This window comes from Gracilinanus agilis, chromosome 3 (genome assembly GCF_016433145.1).
Source record: "Gracilinanus agilis isolate LMUSP501 chromosome 3, AgileGrace, whole genome shotgun sequence".
NCBI classification, from domain to species: Eukaryota; Metazoa; Chordata; class Mammalia; order Didelphimorphia; family Didelphidae; genus Gracilinanus; species Gracilinanus agilis.
In genome coordinates, this window is record NC_058132.1 from 152,682,246 (window position 1) to 152,691,399 (window position 9,154).

The following is a 9,154-nucleotide window of genomic DNA, read 5'->3' on the forward strand; positions in this document are numbered from 1 at the left end:
CCAACCCTGAGAATAACACTTGCTCATCAGCTTTGTGATACTACAATGGAATCAGCTGGCATCCAGTTAGTCCAACATATTCCCAGCCAGAGGGAGAGAAAAGTCTCTAAGGGTTTGAGGGTGTTGTCAAGGACGCCAATCCTGGTCACTTATCCTGGGTGGGGGGTTTCTCTTTTCCATTTTGTTCTCTCTTCTGAACAGTACTCCCCTCTATCATATGAAGCATCTTTTAGGACGTGAAGATCACCTCTGAGAATTCTTTGTGGTTGAGTTGTAGTTGTTCCTCTGTGGACCAGCTCTGAACCCCAACAACTTCCTTAAGTCTCAAACGGATGTCTGTTTTATATGTTTCAGTAGCTTCTGGGCCCAAATGGAAGGCTCACTTTGATTTAGGGGACCTTCCTTTGTAACCCTTACTTTATGCCAGTGCCTTTAAAGAAGATATTCCCTGAGCATGAAGGAAGGTGCCTTTCTGAAGCAGGATCTAGGCCACTTAGTGCCAGCTAGAGTATGGAACTTTGGACCCACCACAGAAAGTTGTGTTTGGCTGTGCGAGCTGTGTTCGGATGGGCTCTACACACCTGGAATCCACATGCATTCAGATGAGTTTGTTTGGTTTAAAGAAGCTTCAGAGATATAGTTGAACTAGATAAATACAGGCTCAAAGGCTTAGACTCTCCTGTAAAGCCCTGTGAACAAGACCTGAGTGTTTGTTTTGTTGATAATGAAAGCTATGTCCTTCTTACCCGCCCCCATCAAATGAGATTAAAAAAATGTATATATATATATACATATATATAAAATATTGTCCACTTTAAAGCATCATATAAATATCATTAGTAGTAGTTGTTATTATTATTGTTTTTTAGACCAAACCTGATATTTCTTTAGCATAGGGAACTCCCAATGAAGAAATTCTTTCTACAAATACAGATCAATACCTTTATAAACTTAGAAAGGTACCTTGGGCTGTTTTTCAGTCATTTCAGTCATGAACTATTCTTCATTCTGGGTTTTCTTGACAAAGATAATAAAGTGGTTGCTATTTCCTTCTCCAGCTCATTTTACAGATGAGGAAACTAAGATAAACAGGGTAAAATGACTTGCCAAGTGTCACATAGCTAATAAATATCGGAGGGTAGATTTGATCTCAGAAAGAGAAGTCTTCTTGACTCCAGGGCCAGCACTCTATCCACTGTGTCACCTAGCTGGCCATACCTTGGGCACTGAGGAGTTAATTGACTTGTCCAGGGTCCCTCAATCAGGAGTGCCAGTGGTAGAACATGAACCCAGGTTTTCCTGACTTATAGCCATTAGTCATCATCATCTTCATTAATATAATAATGTCATTCTTTTCATCTTAGTTCCATGGAGTTCAGATAGGGGGAAGATCTTAGGGGTAGTTCATTCTCCTTCTAGTATTCTTTGATATTTAATTCTTTGATATTTAATATTTAATGATATTGTCATTATTGTTATTGCCATCTTCATGTCAGGTACACATCCATTGATATCTTTGGTCCCAGGATTGCCATAACCCCACACAGTCCTCATTTCTTTAAGTGTGATTCGTGAGACAGTTGGATAGCAAAAGTTTAAAGTTCCAGGCCTGGAGTCAGGAGGATCTGGGTTCAAACCTGGTTTCAGACTCTTCTTTGCTTTGTGACCCCACACAAGTCACTTAACCCATATTGCCTAGCCCTTGCCACTCTTCTGTTTTAGAACTGATACTAAGACAGCAGGCAAGGGCTTTTTTAATGTGATTATTTTAATAAGGATGATAAGGTCCATCCTGTTTTCACTGAGTAGGATATACATCTGAGAAGAAAAAAAGAGTCTAGGCAGCTTAGTAAAGGCTGTTTATTCATCTGTAGACTGGAGAAACTGCTACTTGTCTTGCAGCTCTAAGGACTGAATCATCTAGGGGCTGTTCTTTTCTTTCTTAATTTTTCCTTTTCTTCCTGGTTGTCTTTTTCCCAGGACCTGTACCCATAGCACCTTACATTTACTTTTTTCCACATCTGAGCAAGGATATTATCTAAGGACAGCCCTTCTCTAAATGACTTAGCCACCAACTCTAGACCAAACTCTGTGTCTTCCTCAGAGCTCAAGTCATCAGAAGTTCATAGGCTCAGACTTGGTCTTGCTGCTGAGCCCAGCCCTTAGCCTGCACAGCAAATTGAGTACTTGGGATGGGAAGGTAAAATTCCGAACTTACTTTTGCTTCATTTCAATGATTCAAGTAATTGGAGGCCACTTGGGATAGTGGGACATTCAGCCTCAAAGTTAGAAAACTCTGTTGTTGTTCAGTCCTACCTGACTGTTTGTGATCACATTTGGGGTTTTCTTGGTCCAGATACTGAAGCGGTTTGCTGTTTCCTTCTTCAGATCATTATACAGATGAGGAAATTGAGGCAAACATGGTTAAGTGAATTACCCAGCATCGCCCAGCTAATAAGTGTTTGAGGCAGGATTTGAACTCTGGGAAATGAGTCTTCCTGACTTCACACCTAATATTCTATCCTCTGCAAAATTTAGAAAGATCTTGATTCAAATACTTTTCAGACCTTCTTAATTTCATGAACTTGAGGGAATCCCTTAACCACCAGGTTCAGGCTTAGCTTTCTCATCCATGAAAGGATATAATAATAGCATCTACCTCACAGGGTCATAAAGTTCATATGAGAAGATATAATATAAAGCTCTTTAGAAACCTTAGAGCAATATGCAGAGCACCCCAAAAGTCTTAGTGGAGTTTTAAATTTTAATAGCTTAAATAGTTTAATACTTTTAAGCTCTGGTAGCTTAAAACTGTATTAAGACTTTTAGGACATCCTGTATAAAGGCAAACTGCTATTAATATTTTTAGTTCCAATGTGGTTCATTTTTCCCTTCTACTCAATGGGACTTCTGTTCAATGTCAAAGTCTCAGACTATGGGAAACCAAGAGATATACTTTAGAGTATTTATCAGAGGCCTTTCAACATGGAATAATGGTGTCAATACCAAAAAGAGAACACTGAATTTCTAGGGGAAGTAGAGAATATGATCTGTTCTGATTCTCAAGAAACAGACTTAACTAGATGAAGGTTTATCTTTGTTCTATATTAATACCACAGTAGAGAAAATGACCAGTTACTGATTGCACACTTAAGTAAAAATGGAAAAATCCTTGCCCTTCTCTTCTTTTTTTTTTTTATTCTGCCTGATACCTTCCCCAACCAAACTTCACTACTGTCTTTGGCCAGTGCTGTTACAGCCCTCCTTCAGAGCCTTAAGTAGACAGTTACATGAGTTTTTGAGCCCAAGACATTTTCCTTCTCAGGAGCCAACTTTCTAGGGAGGAGCCTCTGAATTTAGAGAGAGAGTTGTCCTTGGACAGAGATAGAGCATCTGCTGCCAGGCCTAAATCTCATGCATTTGCCATACTTATGTTCCCCAGGTATGGGTTTTTAGGACTTTATCTGTGCCTTGTGGAGGCACCAGAGGAAGACTTTAGTGTAGGTAAAAATTAATTAAGCTTTCTTGAGCCTCAGGTTTGCTCTTGATAAAATAAGATGCACCTTTTGGCTACGAACTCCTGAAATTGTGACTTAGAAATCCATAGAGTAACTCTGCTTTGGGGACTTGGGAGGCAGTAGAAAGAACTTTGGTTCTGGAGTCCAGGGTCCTAGTACGAGCTAGGCAAGTCCCTTAACCTCTCTGGTTTCAGTGTCCTCATATCTAAGCCTGGTCTTTCAGCTCTAAATCTCTCTCATCCCATAACTTGAGTCTGCATCTGGTCTTTATACCCTTTAGGGGACTGTGACTTTCCTCTCCATTCCCTGCCTCAACGAGGGCCCACGAGCCTTTGGGGCCTGCCTGCGGATGGGTCTCTGCCAGCTCACCACAGCTGCCTGGGGCTGGAAGTTGAGGAAAGCTTGAAAGAAAACCCCAGGTAGCTCATGTGGATAGACTCAAGTATCAGAATACAGATGGCCTCTGGCTGCTGACAACCTAGCTTGTCAGGAGCCCTGGATGTTAGCACGTTGGGATGCTGAGTGGCACCTTCCAGGGATCAGGGAGAACCAGGGCAAGCACATAGGGGAACAAGATAGAGTTGGCATCGCCTCGGGGCATCTCTGCTCTGCGCTTTCACCCCTTCCAACCTTGCTAAAGATGCCTAATCAGATCACTCAGCACAACTCTCAGCTCCAGGGCTGTCCTCCTCAGGTTTCCCTGCTGTTTTGAGAAGCAGATTTGCACCATGTCGGGTAAAGTATCAATAGCCTTTCTCTGCCAAGGATTCTTAGCTTCCTCTCTGGGGGTCTGTGAGACATGGGAGTCAGCATCGAGTTCCTCATTCCGCTGAAAAGTCCCTGTCATCTGAGGACTGTTATTTTGGGAGTCAGGGCAGGAGTTAGCGCACTTCCATGAAAAGAGGAAGGATCAATTTGATAGCTCCCACTCAGAATCGTTACAAGGGTGTGTACTCTAAGCCCCTGTCCTGTCTTTCTCACACACTTGTTCACCTAGAAGTAGGCACCCTCCACTAAGAAAGGCACCCAGAGGCCCCGAGGGAGAGCAGGCATTCTTGCTCCGGGCCATTCTCCAGCCCCACAAAGCTCCCAGGTTGCTGCAGTCTGGAGATCGGCTCCCCTGCAAGCACAGATGGAGAAATTCCTGCACTCTCTCTGTGCCAGACACCCCCATGCACGTGTCAATCCTCCCTCCTAGCAACATAGCACCTGCAGCCTCCCTGTACCCTGTGCTTCCCACCCCCCCACCTCCACCCTGACACCCACATAGCCACGTGTTCACCCAGTGCTCTAGGCTGGGGCTAGCACTTCCTCTCTCCTCCTGACCCCCATCTTCACTTGCCCACCCAGACCTCCTTGGTGACGAGTGGCCAGGGAGTCTCTGACAGTCATGGGGCTTAATTAAATGTTTGCAAAATGCTTGGAGATACCCCTGGGCAATGTGCTGGATAAGTGCAAAGCATTATCATTATGATGCCACACATTCCCTTTAATGAGCAGGGAGATGCTCTGCGGAGAGGCCCTTGGAAAGGCCAAGATGAATCGATACATTAGGACACAGGCCATTGATTGGAATGGCTGCTCACAAGCTCCTAGGATATGATGTGTGACTGTCATATTGCATGCTGAAGGACTTTGCCATGGAGCGGGTCTGCTCCTTCCGCCTCTCAGGGGATGGAGACTGGGGAACGGCAGCCCTGGAGAACAAAGGAGAGGTGGGCAACTCCCCTTCCCTGGACTTGTTGGCATCATCCATGGGAATCCCTGATGGTGGCACCACTCAGAGATGCTCTCCCTGAGAGTCGGTCACGTTTCTAGCACTTCCCGTGATCCCATGTGTGGGGAGGGACGAGGGCTTGCAGGACAGTCATGAACTTGGAGCACAGAAGAATTGTTTTCAAGTCCCTCCTCAGATGCTCATTAGCAGGGAAGCTCTCTAAATCACTGAACCCTTCGAGTCTCCGGCACCTCCCTAGAAGCCTAGGATTCTGGACAGTAAGTCAGAGATGGGTTACGATGTGCCCACACTACGAAAACCACAACTTTGAGTTCTTGCCTATCTAAAATGCTCTCTACTTCTACCCTGTAAGGCGGCACTAAGATTTCCCTCATTTTGTAGGTAGGTAAACTAAGGCTTTCAGAGTTCAAATGGCTGGCCCAAGGTCACTCAACAAGGGTGAGGATAATTCATTGATTTAGACCAGTCCAGCTAAACCAAACATCTCAAAGTATAGAAGAAAAAACTGAGAGCCAGATAGGAAAAACCTAGATATTTACTCTGGTCTTTTTAACCTAAGTCTTCTGACTGCTATGTCTTACATACTCCTTCTACTATAGAATATTGCCTTCCTTAAGGAAAAGGGTATTGGTCCTAGTTAGTACCTTTGGGCTCAATTCCCAATAGTTCTCCTATGAATTCCTGAACATGTACCTTTTCCCACATCTGTAAAATGGGTCTAGTGAGGAGGTCTTACCTCCCTCTGGGACACGGAGCAATTTCTGTGGTCTCGGTGATCTGTCGATGGAGGCACGCAGAGGATATTTACTATTATTATTTATTTTAGTGTTCATACTTGTTAGTAAACACAGACAGAGAGCGCATAAGAAGTACATAGGCCCGAGCGTGAAGTAGAGCTGAAGCTGCCTAAGTTAGAGTCTCACATCACATGTTGAGACAACACGCTTGGGAGTGTGATTCTTTCAGTAAACACAGATGCATGCCCTAACACACGGCTATTGGTGTAGGCTGTTCACCATGGGCTGCAGTCACTTAGCAAATTCCATCAGGGTAGTGGGTGGTTGAACCTCCCCAAAGTTTGAAAATTCACTTGTATTCACTCAGCCAAGTCCAAAGGAAAGAGCGGTCACTACACTGTGGCATATGTAGAACTGGGCTTTCTGCAGCGGAGTGTATAACTGGCATCATAACCTGATTCTCTAGGAGGAGAGAAGAATTTTGTGTTTGAGAGAAATTAAGCCTTAGTTTTGGGAGTGGCAAATGGAGAGAGATGGGAACATGAGGTGCAATTGTGAGTGAAGGAAATTGAAGAGGAGTGAAATGCTTTGGGGAAATGGAAAGGGTCTCTGCCACTCAATCCGAGGTGATGTTTTTGTTCAATAATTTTCAGTCATTTCCAAATCTTTGTGGCCCCATTTGGGACTTACTTGAAAAAGATGCTAAAGTGGTTTGCCATTTCCTTCTCCAGCTCATTTTATAGATAAGGAAACTGAGACAGAGTTATGTGACTTGCCCAAGGTCTCACAATTAACAAGTGTCTGAGGCCAGATTTGAACTCATGAAGATAAGTCTTCCTGATTCCAAGCCCAATTCTCTATCTACTGCACCAACTAGTTGCCCCATCTGAGGTGGTGTGTTCTTGAGTGAAAGGCACTAGATTCAAATTCTGACTCTGTTATTTATTATCTGTGTTATTTGGGATAATTCACCTCTCTTCGCTGGTCTTCAGTTTCTTATCTGTAAAATAAAGGAGAAATTTTTAGGTCCTTTCCAGAATCCTAATTTAAAATCAGAGAATGAAAAACATTTATTAATTAGTTGTTCCAAGCCACATGTTAAGCGCTGGAGATACAAATAGAAAAGCAAGACAGCCTTGTTCTCAAAAAAGTACAGTAATTTAAGGAGATATTACGTAGAGGAGTGTTCAGTTATAAAGGAGATGGAAAAGATATAGGAGTCTTTAGGGGTCAGTGTAAGTGATGATGGGAGAGTCCATGAGTCCTTAAGATACATTGTTGGGAAGGGTATATTTTAATGGGATCTGGGTGAGCAGGGGAAGCAATCTGGGGGAAGGTCTAGGTAGCACAGTGGACAGAGTGCCAGGTTTGAAGTCAGGAAGACTCATCTTCCTGAGTTCAAATCTGGCCTCAGACACTTATTAACTATGTGACCCTTGGCTAGTCACTTAACCTAGTTTGCTTCAATTTCCTCACTGTAAAATGAGCTGGAGAAGGAAATGGCAAAATCACTCCAGAATCTTTGTCAAAAAAAAAAAACCCTAAATAGGGTCATTAATTGTTGGACATGACTGAAAATAGCTAAACAACAATCTCACCAATGGTCTTTGCCTTCAGGTATCCCGCAGGGGTCTCTGGGCATTTAAAGAGATCTTTTAAGGTTTAAAGCACACTTTAGACCACATAATAACCCAATGAGATAAGTGCTATGGGCTGTGTTATCTCCATTTTACATTTGAAGAAGAATTATGTGTTCACCTCTTTCCCTTTTTTTCCTCCTATACGATGGGAGAACTTGGACTAAATGATCATTAAGGTCAAGATAGTGATTCCACATTAAGCTACATGGAACCTTCATTTTCTGTTAGAGAGAAAAAGGAATTCTTTAAGAAAACGTTCTTAGGATCCAATGATTATAAATTTAAAGCTGTAAAGAAGCTTAGAGGCTATCTACTATCCTAATTTTACAGATGCTTTAGAAAGTCACCTGGTGTTTAACAGAAAGCAAATGTCAGAATTGGAATTTGAACCCCAGTCTGACTTTTTTTTTACCACACCTTGAAGTTAATGATACTTCTGCCTCTAAAATATTACTTGTGAAATGATATAATTATCAATTAATAAACATTTATTAAGCACATATGCACCAGGTGCTATGCCAAGTTTTGGGGATGCAAAGAGGCAAAAAACAGTCTCTCCTCTCAAGGAGCTTATAATCTAATGAAATTATTAAAATATTATTGGATAGATATGAAAATAGTTTTCTTTCCTTCCTTCTTTCCTCCCTTCCTTCCTTCAAAAATCTCCTGAACCTTTACTTCTATCTCAACTTTATCCTGGGTAAATTCTGTAGCTCTAGATGCCATAAAGCAGTGATAGTGAACCTTTTAGAGACCAAGTGCCCAAACTGCAACCCTCATAAAGCATGTGAACCCCATCCCCCTCCTGCTTTACCCCAGATAGGGGAGGGGGGAAGCACTCCCATTGGGCTGCTGGATAGAGGGGCAGGTCATGTGATAAATGTCTTAGGCACATGTGGAGAAGGGGAAGGGAGAGCTCCCTCTGACACATGTGTGATAGGATCACCAACATGGCCCTAGGGCAACATTAACAGGATATGTCAATGTCTGTCTATCTATATTCCATGGCCAAATTATTTTGGTTTGGGAAACCCTGCAATAGGCAGTCCATACCTTTTAAGATAAACAAAGGGATGCCACTGGCACAGACAAAAAAGAAGAAGAATAAAAGCCAAGTAAAGGATGAATAACTCTTCAAATCTGGGCAAAAAATTTCTTAACTATAGAGGGTAGGGTTGAGCTCACTTTAAGAAGGAGATTATGGATCTGCAAACAGATTCATGAAGAGTGGGTGGAGATGCTTTGGAAGTCCCTAGTCTTTGTAGGAAAGGACCAAAGAAATTACTTTAAAAGATCTTGTCTGATCAGTGAAGGATTTTTAAACATATAGTCCCACCCCACCTCCTACTCCCAAAGGGAAGAGAAAGTTGGAAAAGAGAATGTAGTGGATAGAAATGGTCCATCAAGCCCAAAGACTCCAAGAGAAGCTTGGAATGCCCTCTCACTTCTTCTGCCCACCTTACAAGGAGTCATCTGGCTTTATCACATGGAGAAATGGTCAATCTAACTTGATGCAGAGAT